The following is a 13,946-nucleotide window of genomic DNA, read 5'->3' on the forward strand; positions in this document are numbered from 1 at the left end:
CACAATGAGCTTTATAGGAGCTGTGGGAAAATATCTGAGAGGTTATAAAATGAAAGAGGAGAAATTATTTAATCTGCATGTTTTATTAAACAAGAACATGTGGGTTCTATTTTCAGCTATGATAAAGAAGTGTGAATCAGACTAAACTTCCCATTAAGAACAACTGTTAAAACTATGCAAAAGAAGAAGGAAAGATCTGGACTACTTACATTCACTAGAGGATTAAGGCAGCCAGGATTCAGGAAATCAAGATCCTGAAGAGAAAGAAAATATATTGAGAATACCCACATATTTGTCATTTTCCCTCTACAGCACCCTTGTGCATTTTTAGAGAAAAGCAGCGGGGCAGATCAGAAAGTGGCAATTAAAAGGTTCTATGAATCTCACTAGGTTGCAAAGATCAAAGTAAATTAGCTCAAGGCTACCAAAAAAGCCAGCATTTAAGGGGACAAATGTTTCCAGATCATCCCCCTAAAAACAAGATAACTCATCACTAGCAAAGTGTCATTAAAGAAATACTAAAGAAAGTTCTTTAGGCAGAAAGAAAATGATTCCTGGTAGAATAAGAACTCTAATGCAGAAATGAAGAGCACCAGAAAGGGTAAATATATGGTTAAATCTAAATGAATATTGACTATTTAATAAAATACATCTTGTGGGAATAAATTGTACATAAATTTACCATCCACACACATTATGATTTGATATATTTTATTCATAATTTAATATGTGACAATAATAACACAAAAAGTGGGAGAATGGTAAATGGAGTTAAAATTTTTTAAGCTTTCATTAACCTTAGAAGGGATAAAAGTAAAATTCTATTAGAATAAGACAAAGATTCATCTTGTAATTTAGGATAAACTTCAAAATGAAATAAAAGAATGTACAGTTAAGATAATAGAGAGAAAAAAGAAAAAGAAAAAAATATTTTACTAATTTAAAAGAGGCAAAAGGCAAAAATAGCAGAAAAAAGAAAGTAAAGGTGGGGCATAGTAAAATCATACATTTAAACCCAAATATTTATTTGTAATTATATTACATACAAATGGATTATACATCCTACAAAAACATAAACATGGTCAAATAAGTGAATAAAGAACAACATTTTACCATATGTTGCTTCCAGGAGACACAGCTAAAATACAAGACCCAGATAAGTGATAATAAGAGGAGATATATTTTGCAAACACGAATTAAAATACAGCTAATATGTGAGATGTGAGCCGTGAGATGTGAGCTAATATGTGGATGTGAGAGTTGGACTATAACGAAAGCTGAGCACCAAAGAATTTATGCTTTTGAACTGTGGTGTTGGAGAAGACTCTTGAGAGTCCCTTGGACTGCAAGGAGATCCAACCAGACCATCCTAAAGGAAATCAGTCCTGAATATTCGTTGGAAGGAATGATGTTCAAGCTGAAACTCCAATACTTTGGCCACCTGATGTGAAGAACTGACTCATTTGAAAAGACCATGATGCTGGGAAAGATTGAAGTCGGGACGAGAAGGGGACGACAGAGGATGAGATGGTTGGATGGCGTCATTGACTTGATGGATATGAGCATGAGTAAACTCCAGGAGTTGGTAATGGACAGGGAGGCCTGGTGTGCTGTAGTCCGTGGGGTTGCAGAGAGTTGTACACGACTAAGTGACTGAACTGAATATAAACATAAAAATTTAAAACTAAGAAGATATCAAGAGAAAAATATTAGTGATAGTAGACATAGTTTATAATAATAAAAGATAAAATTTGACTGCAATATAAATGTGCATACATCTAATAACATAGGCTCAAAATAATTTAAGTCACAAACTGACCAAACTAAAAGAAGAAATAAAAGTACACAGTCATACAGCTTGAGAATAACTCACATTTCTCAGTTATTAGTAAAACAAACAGAAAAAGAATTAGATATATTTTATGAATTCAATGAACTAACTTGACCTAATTTGTGTGTGTGTGTGTGTGTGTGTGTGTGTGTATAAAACACTATGCCAAATAACTACAGAATATAGTCTTTTCAAGTGTATATAGTAGTTTTACCAAAATTCACTGTGATGTAAGAATGTATCTTCTAACCACAGTGGAATTAAGGCATAAATCAGTAACCAAGAGATAACTGCCAAACCTTCAAGTGTTTATAAATGAAGCAAGTCTTTACTAAATAATCCATAAGTCAGAGAATAAAGCAAATTAGAAATGGTTCCCAGGTGGCGCTAGTGGTAAAGAACCCACCTGTCAATGCAGGTAGACCTAAAAGACATGGGTTCGATCCCTGAGTTGAGAAGATATCCTGGAGAAGGGCAGGGAAACCCACTCCAGTATTCTTGCCGGGAGAATCCCATGGACAGAGGAGCCTGGCAGGCTAGGGTCCATAGGGTTGTAAAGAGTCAGACGATTGAAGCGACTTGGCCTGCACTCATGCACAAAGCCAAAGGATTCCAAACTGAATAACTATGAAAACAAAGACATGAGAATTTGTGGAATGCAGCTGAAGCAATGCTTACAGAAAAAATTGTAGTGTCAAATGCGTGTTTTAGGGAAAATAATCTGAAAAAATAAATAATTATCTTCTAAGAAACCAGAAAAAGAATAGCAAATTAAATGCAAGAAAGTAGGAAATATTAAAGAGAATATTAAAGGAAATATTTTAAAAATCAATGACAGTCTACAAACAATAAATGCTGGAGAAGGGATGGAGAAAAGGGAATCCTCCTACACTATTAGGGGGGAATGTAAATTGGTACAACTACTATGGAAAACAATACAAAGGTTCCTTAAAAAATTAAAAATAGAATTACCATATGATCCAGCAATCACACTCCTAGGTATATATTCAAATAAAACCATAATTTGAAAAGATACATGTATCTACTATTTACAATAGCCAAGACATTGAAGCAACCTAAATGTACATCGACAGAAGAATGAACAAAGAAAATGTGGTACATATATACAATGGAATATTATTCAGCCATTAAAAAAGAATGAAATAATGCCATTTGCAGCGATATGAATGGACCTAGATATCATACTAAGTGAAGGAAGTCAGATAAAGTGAAGTAAGTCAGATAAAGACATTTATCATGAAACATCACTTATACGTGGAATCTAAAGGATACAAATGAAATTATTTATAAAACAGAAATAGACACACAGAAATACAAAACAAACTATGTTTACTAAAGAGGAAGAGAGGAGAGATAAATAAGGAGCTTAGGATTAACATATATATACTACTATATAAAACAAATAATCAATTAAGACTACACTATAGCACAGGGAAATCTACTCAATATTCTTCAATAACCTATATGGAAAAAGAGTCTGAAAAAGAATGGATATGTGTATATGTATAACTGAATCATTTAGTTGTATATCTGAAACTAACACAATATTATAAATCAAAAGAATAGCAAGGGAAGATAAGAAAGCCTTCCTCAGTGATCAGTGCAAAGAAATAGAGGAAAACAATAGAATGGGAAAGACTAGAGATCTCTTGAAGAAAGTTAGAGATACCAAGGGAACATTTCATGCAAAGACAGGCTCAATAAAGGACAGAGCTGTACGGACCTAATAGAAACAGAAGATATTAAGAAGAGGTGGCAAGAATACACAGAAGAACTGTACAAAAAATATCTTCATGACCCAGATAATCATGATGGTGTGATCACTGACCTAGAGCCAGATATCCTGGAATGTGAAGTCAAGTGGGCCTTAGGAAGCATCACTATGAGCAAAGCTAGTGGAGGTGATGGAATTCCAGTTGAACTATTTCAAATCATAGAAGATGATGCTGTGAAAGTGCTGGACTCAATATGCCTGCAAATTTGGAAAACCCAGCAGTGGCCACAGGACTGGAAAAGGTCAGTTTTCATTCCAATCCCAAAGAAAGGCAACGCCAAAGAATGCTCAAACCACCACACAACTGCACTGATCTCACACACTAGTAAAGTAATGCTTAAAATTCTCCAAGCCAGGCTTCAACAGTACACAAACCGTGAACTTCCAGATGTTCAAGCTGGTTTTAGAAAAGGCAGAGGAACCAGAGATCAAATTGCCAACATCCGCTGGATCATGGAAAAAGTAAGAGAGTTCCAGAAAAACATCTATTTCTGCTTTATTGACTATGCCAAAGCCTTTGACTGTGTGTATCACAATAAACTGTGGAAAATTCTTCAAGAGATGGGAATACCAGACCACCTGACCTGCTTCTTGAGAAATCTGTATGCAGCTCAGGAAGCAACAGTTAGACCTGGACATGAAACAACAGACTGGTTCCAATTAGGAAAAGGAGTATGTCAAGGCTGTATATTGTCACCCTGCTTGTTTAACTTATATGCAGATTACATCACGAGAAACACCGGGCTGGATGAAGCACAAGCTGGAATCAAGATTGCTGGGAAAAATATAAAAAACCTCAGATATGCAGATGACACCACCCTTATGGCAGAAAGTGAAGAAGAACTAAAGAGCCTCTTGATGAAAGTGAAAATGGAGAGTGAAAAGTTGGCTTAAAGCTCAACATTCAGAAAATGAAGACCATGGCATCTGGTCCCACGATTTCATGGCAAATAGATGGGGAAACAGTGGAAACTGTGGCAGACTTTATTTTTCTGGGCTCCAAAATCACTGCAGATGGTGACTGCAGCCATGAAATTAAAAGACACATTGGAAGGAAAGTTATGACCAACTAGACAGCATATTAAAGAGCATAGACATTACTTTGCCAACAAAGGTCCGTCTAGTCAAGGCTATGGTTTTTCCAGTGGTCATGTATGGACGTGAGAGTTGGACTATAAAGAAAGCTGAGCACCAAAGAATTGATGCTTTTTAACTGTTTTGTTGGAGAAGACTCTTGAGAGTCCCTTGGACTGCAAGGAGATCCAATCAGTCCATCCTAAAGGAGATCAGTCCTGGGTGTTCATTGGAAGGACTGATGTCGAAGCTGAAACTCCAATACTTTAGCCACCTGATGCAAAGAGTTGACTCATTTGAAAAGACCCTGATGCTGGGAAAGATTGAGGGCAGGAGGAGAAGGGGACGACAGAGGATGAGATGGTTGGTTGGCATCACCGACTCAATGGACATGAGTTTGGGTAAACTCTGGGAGTTAGTTATGGACAGGGAGGCCTGGCCTACTGCAGTCCATGGCATCACACTGAACTGATACTAAATATAAAATAAAAACTTAAAGTTAAAATATCAATGAAATGGAAAATATAATAGAAAAAAAGGGAAATTTGCTTCTTGGAAAAGATTAATAAAATTGATAAATATCTGGCAAGACTGATTACAAAGAAAATTTTTCAAAAATTAAGAATGTTTATCATTAGAGGTTTTAGAGGTTTTAAAAATAAAAACATTTTGCTTTCAGATAAAATGTAGAAGGTCTTAAGCAACGACTGTACCCATCATATAACCTAAAAAGATAACATGAATCTCCCCCATCACATTTAAGATATAGAATACTTGCAGACAAAAGTAGTCTAAGGAAATTAAGTTACAGACAAGTCTAAGGAATTTCTAGGTGAGCAGATACCAGTGGCCAAATTCTATGCTGCAAAATCTCAAAGGGGCCAGTGAAAAACTGAACATCAAATTTTCTGGGATACTTGCAGACCTTGTGAGCTGGCATGAATAGACTGAAATCAGAAGCTCCAAATGCAGGGAATTTGTTCTTGCCTGCCAACCTTCCCCAAAAGAGCTTTGCTGAGTGTGTGTCAGGGGCATGGAAGCTGAACTAGAAAGCAGAGGGAGCATTCTGCATCCAACAGTGCTTAAATGGAAAGTCCTACTAGATGGAGTAACTTATAATAGACACGGGACAGAACAAGTTAGTTCTAAAGACATTTGAAAATGTGGAGAGAACCCAACCAAAGCTGTAAGTCAGCCACAATTCAGCTCGAAACTCAATCAGATTGTTAAGATGGACTCTTCTGTAACTTTTTGACAAGGGAAAGGACATGCCTTCACTTGTACAAAATAATATCTACTCCAGGGACTACAACTTTTTTTCATTATGCAATTGTGAAATGCAATAAAAAGTCCTGAGACCAGTGTAGAAGCAATATGATTCCTAATTAAGAGGAAAAAAACTGTCAATGGGAGCAGACTGAGGAATGGCTCAGATATTGGAATTAGGAAAGACTTTAAAATAACTAAGAGCTTCCTTGGTGGCTCAGATGGTGAAGAATCTGCCTGCAATGCAGGAAACCCCAGGTTCGATCCCTGGGTCAGAAAAATTCCCTGGAGTAGGGAATAGTTACCCACTCTGGTATTCTTGCCTTGAGAATTCTATGGACAGTGAAGCCTGGCAGGCTGCAGTCCATGGGGTTGTAAAGAGTCAGACAGGACTGAGCGACTATCACTTTTCTTCACTTAAAATAGCTTAAAATATATTAAATAGATTAGAAGAAAACACAGACAAAATGGACACAAATTTGAAAATGGAGAGTTTTAAGAGAAAAGTAAAATTTCTAAAATAGAACCAAGTGGAAACTTAAAACTGAAAAATTACCATATATTAAATTAAGTGTATTTAATGTATTCAAAGCAAGATGGACATAGCTGAGGAAAAAAATTTCAGTTATTTCATCCAGGTCATAACTGTCAAACTGGTTTAAACCAGAAATAAAAGAAAAAAATTTAAGTACAGACATAAAATAAATTCTTACATGTAGACAGAAGAAAATAGGTAGGTTATAATCAGGAAAACAAACATAAAATGATAAGTAATTTTCATCAGAAAACAAATGCAAGACAAAAGACAACAGAACTGACTTAAGTGCTAAAAGAAAAAAAAATTTGGAATTAAAAAAAAAAATCAGTGTCTGTATAAATCCAGTTTTAGATAAATGAAAGCTGAGACAATATATCATCAGCTTTTTAGGCTAAAAAGGAAAAATCCATGACATCAGCACAGATCAGCCACACAAATCTGCAGACTAGACTAGAAAGATCAAATATATGCAAAAATGTGAAATAATAATTTTAAAAGTTAAAAGTAAATTACTGGATATTTTTTAAAAACCACAATAAGAACAATACATTGAGGAGTTCATAATACATGTAGAAATAACATGTATGACATCAATAGCATAATTGGAGAGAAAAATAAGTGTAATTATACCCTTACAAAGCTTTATATTGCTCATGGAGTAGCAAAATAATAATTCAATTATCTTGAAAAGTGAGGTAAAAATTGAGGATGTTTATGGTAATCCCTAGAGCAGTGGTTCTCTACCCGTGGTAATTTTTCTTCCAAAGGGACATGAGCTACTTTTGGCTATTTCATTTTTGGTTGGGCGAGATGGGGATGTTTCTACTGCCATCTAGTGGGAAGAAGCCAGGGTTGCAGCTAAAAATGCTTCAGTGCATAGAAGGACTCTCACAATAAGGAAATAAATGTCTGGTCTCAAACATCTAAGAGCCTTGAGGTTGAGAAAGCCAAAATACACAGTGGTCACTGAAATAACCATAAAAAAAGGTATGGGTGCAATGAGGGGGTTGGCTTCATCTGGAATAATTAAAAACACATGATTAATCCAAAAGAAGTCAGAGGAGACAAAAGATGGGACAAATAAAAAGATGACAAGCCACAAGACATAAAAGTAAATATGTCAATGATTACATTTTTTTTTTTAACGGACAAATACTCCATCTATTGGCATAAAGTGGTTCATAATAAGACAGATTGGCAGACAATCTGGCAGACAATTTTTGTAGACAGACTAGAAAAAATAAAACTATCTTTTGTTTACAAGATACACTTTAAATATAAATGCACAGATAGGCTAAAAGCAAAAGAATTGGAAAAATACACACTCTAACCATAAAAGCTTGTGTGACTATGTAAATTTCTGACAAAGTAGACTTTAAGACAAAGAGTATTAATAAAGTAACATTGTATAATAACAAAATGGTTAATCAATAAGATATCATTCCAAGTATCTACATAAATAATATCATTTCTACATGCATGAAACAAAAACTAAAGCTAGATTTGATAGAACTGAGAAGACAAATCCACATAGTCAGATGTATTAACTTATCTCTTTCAGAAACTGAAAGAGCAGTAATCGATAGGGAAAAAGTATTTAATACTCTGAATTTAGGTAGCTGCTGCTGCTGCTAAGTCGCTTCAGTCGTGTCCGACTCTGTACGACCCCATAGACAGGCAGCCCACCAGGCTCCCCCGTCCCTGGGATTCTCCAGGCAAGAACACTGGAGTGGGTTGCCATTTCCTTCTCCAATGCATGAAAGTGAAAAGTGAAAGTGAAGTCGCTCAGTTGTGTCTGACCCTCAGCGACCCCATGGACTGCGGCCTTCCAGGCTCTTCCGTCCATGGGATTTTCGAGGCAAGAGTACTGGAGTAGGGTGCCATTGCCTTCTCCGGAATTTAGGTAGAGAAGATTTCAAACAACACTATTAACCAATTTGACCAAATAGATGTGCATTTAATATGACAAACAACAGCTTCAGAAAACAGTCTTTTCAAATGTTCAAGGAACATTCTTTAATATAGACCATATGTTGCTCTATAAAACCGGTCTCAAAACTTTAAAAACAATGAATGTGAAAATGAAAGTCACTCAGTTGTATCCAACTCTTTGTGACCCCGTGGACTAGTCCATGAAATTCTCCAGGCCCGAATACTGGAGTTGGTAGCCTTTCCCTTCTCCAGGGGAATTCGCAACCCATCGATCGAACCCAGGTCTCCCTTACTGCAGGCGGATTTGTTACCAACTGATCCATAAGTTCAGTCGCTCAGTCATGTCAGATCTTTGCGACTCCATGAATCGCAGCACGCCAGGCCTCCCTGTCCATCACCAACTCCCGGAGTGCACCCAAACCCATGTCCATTGTGTCAGTGATGCCATCCAACCATCTCATCCTCTGTCGTCCCCCTCTCCTCCTTCCCCCAATCCCTCCCGGCATCAGGGTATTTTCAAATGAGTCAACTCTTTGCATGAGGTGGCCAAAGTATTGGAGTTTCAGCTTCAACACCAGGCCCTCCAATGAACACCTAGGACTGATCTCCTTTAGAATGGAATGGTTGGATCTCCTTGCTGTCCAAAGGACTCTCAAGAGTCTTCTCCAACAGTCAGACAGTTCAGTCGCTCAGTCATGTCCAACTCTTTGCGACTCCATGAGTCGCAGCCCGCCAGGCCTCCCTGTCCATCACCAACTCCTGGAGTCTACCCAAACCCATGTCCATTGTGTCGGTGATGCCATCCAACCATCTCATCCTCTGTCATCCCCTTCTCCTCCTGCCCCCAATCCCTCCCGGCATCAGGGTCTTTTCCAATGAGTCAACTCTTCACATGAGGTGGCCAAAGTATTGGAGTTTCAGCCTCAGCATCAGTCCTTCTAAGGAACACTCAGGACTGATCTTCTTTAGGATGGACTGGTTGAATCTCCTTGCAGTCCAAGGGACTCACAAGAGTCTTCTCCAACACCACAGTTCAAAAGCATCAATTCTTCGGTGCTCAGCTTTCTTTATAGTCCAACTCTCACATCCATACATGACTACTGGAAAAACCATAGCTTTGACTAGATGGACCTTTGTTGGCAAAGTAACATATCTGCTTTTGAATATGCTGTCTAGGTTGGTCATAACTTTCCTTCCAAGGAGTAAGCGTCTTTTAATTTCATGGCTGCAGTCACCATCTGCAGTGATTTTGGAGCCCAGAAAAATAAAGTCAGCCACTGTTTCCACTGTTTCCCCATCTATTTGCCATGAAGTGATGGGACTGGATGCCATGGTCTTAGTTTTCTGAATGTTGAGCTTTACGGCAACTTTTTCACTCTCCTCTTTCACTTTCATCAAGAGGCTCTTTAGTTCTTCTTCATTTTCTGCCATAAGGGTGGTGTCATCTGCATATCCGAGGTTATTGATATTTCTCCAGGCAATCTTGATTCCAGCTTGTGCTTCATCCAGCCCAGTGTTTCTCATGATGTACTCTGCATATAAGTTAAATTAGCAGGGTGACAATATACAGCCTTGACGTACTCCTTTTCCTAATTGGAACCAATCTGTTGTTCCATGTCCAGTTCTAACTGTTGTGTCCTGACCTGCCATAAGGGAAGCCCTAAAACAATGAAAGAAATTTCTTAAAGTTCCCTGCCCAGAAGTCAATGATAAACATAACTAGAAAATCTTCAAACGTTGTTTGAAAATCAAATAATATATTTCTAAATTACTCATGAGTTAAAGAAGAAATAATATTTAAAATCTGAAAGCAACTTAAAGGAAAAACAATGACAATTCAACATGTCAAAATTTATGAGATGAAACTAAAGCAGTTTGGATGAAATTTTATTGCTTTAAATACATATGTTAGAAATGTGTTTAAAATAAACTATTTAAGCTTCCTACTCATAAAACAATAAAATTGGGGCAGACGGGCAGTGTGGAAAGAAAGAGCAAAAATCAATTAAACAGAAAAGAGACAATCAAAAAAGCAGAAAAAAAGAAAATGAGTTCTTTGAAGAGATCATTAAAACTGAACGTCCTTGTAAGACTCATTAAGAGAAAAAAGAAAATACAAACTATGTCAGGAGTAAAAAAAATAACACCACTACATATATTGAAAGATAACAAGAGAATGTTATAAACACCTTATGCCAATAAATTTGTCCAGCTATATGAAATGAACAAAGTGCTTGAAAACACCTTACCAAAACTGACATCAGAAAATAAAGAAAAACTAAGTATTTCTGTATTAGTTACCATTCCACAAAGTAAATTCCTGACTTGATGGCTTTAGTAGTATTTCTACAAACACTCCCATATACATGAATAATACTAGTCTTGTGCCTCTGTGCTAAGTCGCTTCAGTAGTGTCCAACTTTTTTGTGACTCCATGGACCACAGCCCACCAGGCTGCTCTGTCCATAGGGGTTGACACAAAGTTATTCAGAGACGAGAAATAAAACAATTTCCAACTCATTGTATGAGGCCCACATTATCCAGATACCAATATCCAACAAAATTTTTTATAAGAAAAGAAATGAAAAGATACAAAATCTCTAAAAGAATACATCAGCAAATAGAATAGAGCAATACATGAAAATGGATTATATATATTGACCAAGGGAGTTTTAGCTCAGAAACACAAGGTTAGTTTAACCTTTAAAAATCCATTAAATAGAGATATATTCCATATTTATAAATTGGGAGACAAATTATTAAGATAGGAGAGTGAAAAAGTTGGCTTAAAGCTCAACATTCAGAAAATGAAGATCATGGCATCTGGTCCCATCACTTCATGGAAAATAGATGGGGAAACAGTGGAAACAGTATCAGACCTTATTTTTTTGGGCTCCAAAATCACTGCAGATGGTGACTGCAGCCATGAAATTAAAAGACACTTACTCCTGCGAAGGAAAGTTATGACCAACCTATACAGCATATTCAAAAGCAGAGACATTACTTTGCCAACAAAGGTCCGTCTAGTCAAGGCTATGGTTTTTCCAGTGGTCATGCATGGATATGAGAGTTGGACTGTGAAGAAAGCTGAGCACCAAAGAATTAATGCTTTTGAACTGTGGTGTTGGAGAAGACTCTTGAGAGTCCCTTAGACTGCAAGGAGATCCAACCAGTCCATTCTAAAGGACACCAGTCCTGGGTGTTCATTGGAAGGACTGATGCTAAATCTGAAACTTTGGCACCTCATGCGAAGAGTTGACTCATTGGAAAAGACTGTGATGCTGGGAGGGATTGGGGGCAGGAGGAGAAGGGGATGACAGAGGATGAGATGTCTGGATGGCATCACTGACTCAAGGGACATGAGTCTGGGTGAACTCCAGGAGTTGGTGATGGACAGGGAGGCCTGGCGTGCTGCGATTCATGGGGTCGCAAAGAGTCAGACACGACTGAGTGACTGAACTGAACCCCCAAAATTAATATATAAAGTCAATGCAATCACTACCAAAATCCCAATCGGCTTTTTTTTTTTTTTTTTTTTTGCAGGTATTAACAAAGAGATACTAAATTTGTTTAAAATATAAAGATCTAGCCTAGCTATGGGTTTCCCTGGTGGCTCAGACAGTAAAGAATCCATCTGTAATTTAGGAAAGCTGGGTTCGATCCCCGGGTTGGGAAGATCCCCTGGAGGAGGGCATGACAACCCACTCCAGTATTCTTGCCTGAAAAATCCCCATGGACAGAGGAGCCTGGCAGGCTACAGTCCATGGGGTCACAAAGAGCTGGACATGACCGAGCAACTAAACACAGCCTAGCTATGAAAATCTTGAGAAAAATAAAAAGTTACACTACTAAATTTCAAGACATTCTATAATACTTTAGCTATTAAGACAGTGTGGTATTGGGAACAAGAATAGACAAATAGATCAGTGAAACAGTCTAGAGTAGAAGGTAGATCTGCACACATATGGTTGCTTTATTTTGCCAAAATTATAGAGAAAGGAAGGCCTATTCAATAAATGATGTTGGAACAACTGAGGAAAAAAAAGAACTATACTATTCTACATATAAAAGTTAATTTAAAGTAGATTGTGAATTTAAAGTTGAAAACAATAAAATTCTAAAATAAAATTTTTGTGCATGTCTTCATTTTACTGAAGCAGACAAAAGTTCTTAAACAAGACACAAAGAACACAAATTATTTTTTAAAAAGATATAATTGACTTAATCAAAACTAAAATCTTCAGCTCATTAAAAGATACCTTTAACAAAGTGGAAAGAAAAGCCACAGATCAGGGGAAAATATTATATATAGATATATAAATCTATATAGACATGATATATATAGATATATAGATATGATGAGAGACTCAGGTATAATGTGAAAACTCCTATAAATCAGTAAGAAAATGTTTAATGTTTAAAAAATGACACAAACTACTATGTATAAAATAGATAAGCAACAAGGATATATTGTAAATCACAGGCAAATATAGCCATTATTTTGTAATAACTTTAAATGAACTATAATCTATAAAATACTGAATTACATTGTACATCTAAACTAATATATTATAAATCAGCCAGACTTCAATAAAAATATTCTAGAAAAAAATGAGCTCTCCTCCCCTCACGTTTACTATTTCAAATGGCTTGAAAAGGCACTGTCCCAAGAAGATATTCAAAAGGCCAATAAACACGTGAAAAGATTCTCACAGTATTCTCAACAGGGAAATTCAGATTAAACTAAGGGATACTATTGCATCCATTATTAATGCTAAAATTTAACACATTGACAAAACCAAACAGTGGAGGGTGTGTGGAGAAATCGTGAACATTGTATATTACTGGTGGAATATACAGAGGCTCAACCATTCTTAAAAACTGCCTATTAGTTTCTCATAATGTTAAATTTATACCTACCCTATGGCCCTCAATTTCATGCCTACATATATTGTGAAAAGAAGTGTCATATATCTACAAAAATATTTGTACAAGAAGATTGATAGAAACTTTGTAATAACTTAAAATAAGAAGCTATCTGTCCATTAATAGAAAAATTGATTTAAAATTTATACTATATTTATATAATGGAATATCATATGGCAGTAAAAATAAGAATACATTACTGATGAATATAACACCAGATGAATCTCAAAAATATTACAGTCAGAAAAAGAAGTCAAACACAAATATATATACTGTTTATATGTTTATATGTATTATTCTGTTTATATAAAATCCAAGAACAGATAAACCATGATTTTGCTTTGTATATCAGAATAGGGGTTACCTTGGGGGCAGGTGTAAGTATCAATTGGAAAGTTTTATGAGGGAACTTTCTGAGGTGTTAGATCTTTATCTTTATCTAGGTGATTTTTATACATGTATAATCATAGATTAAAAACTTAGTGAGCTATATACTTAAGACTTGCACATTTTACCTTATTTAAACTATACTCAATTTTAAAAGAGATAATAAGAGGAAATCATGAAAAACTTTATGCCAACAT

At 36.3% G+C, this 13,946-nt stretch overlaps 1 long non-coding RNA gene across 13 annotated transcripts in view; it reads right to left on the reverse strand.

Moving 5' to 3' along the window:
- Positions 1-13,946, reverse strand: part of LOC147369756 (uncharacterized) — a 206,507-nt gene that overhangs the window by 87,069 nt on the left and 105,492 nt on the right. For all 13 annotated transcript variants that reach the window (XR_015167848.1, XR_015167847.1, XR_015167854.1 and 10 more), the window contains one exon: positions 210-254. This is a non-coding gene — a long non-coding RNA (uncharacterized LOC147369756). The remainder of the gene's footprint in view (positions 1-209; positions 255-13,946) is intronic.

This window comes from Bos grunniens, chromosome 7 (genome assembly GCF_055505025.1).
Source record: "Bos grunniens cultivar Pamir isolate PY7600 chromosome 7, Bosgru_T2T1.0, whole genome shotgun sequence".
Lineage (NCBI taxonomy): Eukaryota > Metazoa > Chordata > Mammalia > Artiodactyla > Bovidae > Bos > Bos grunniens.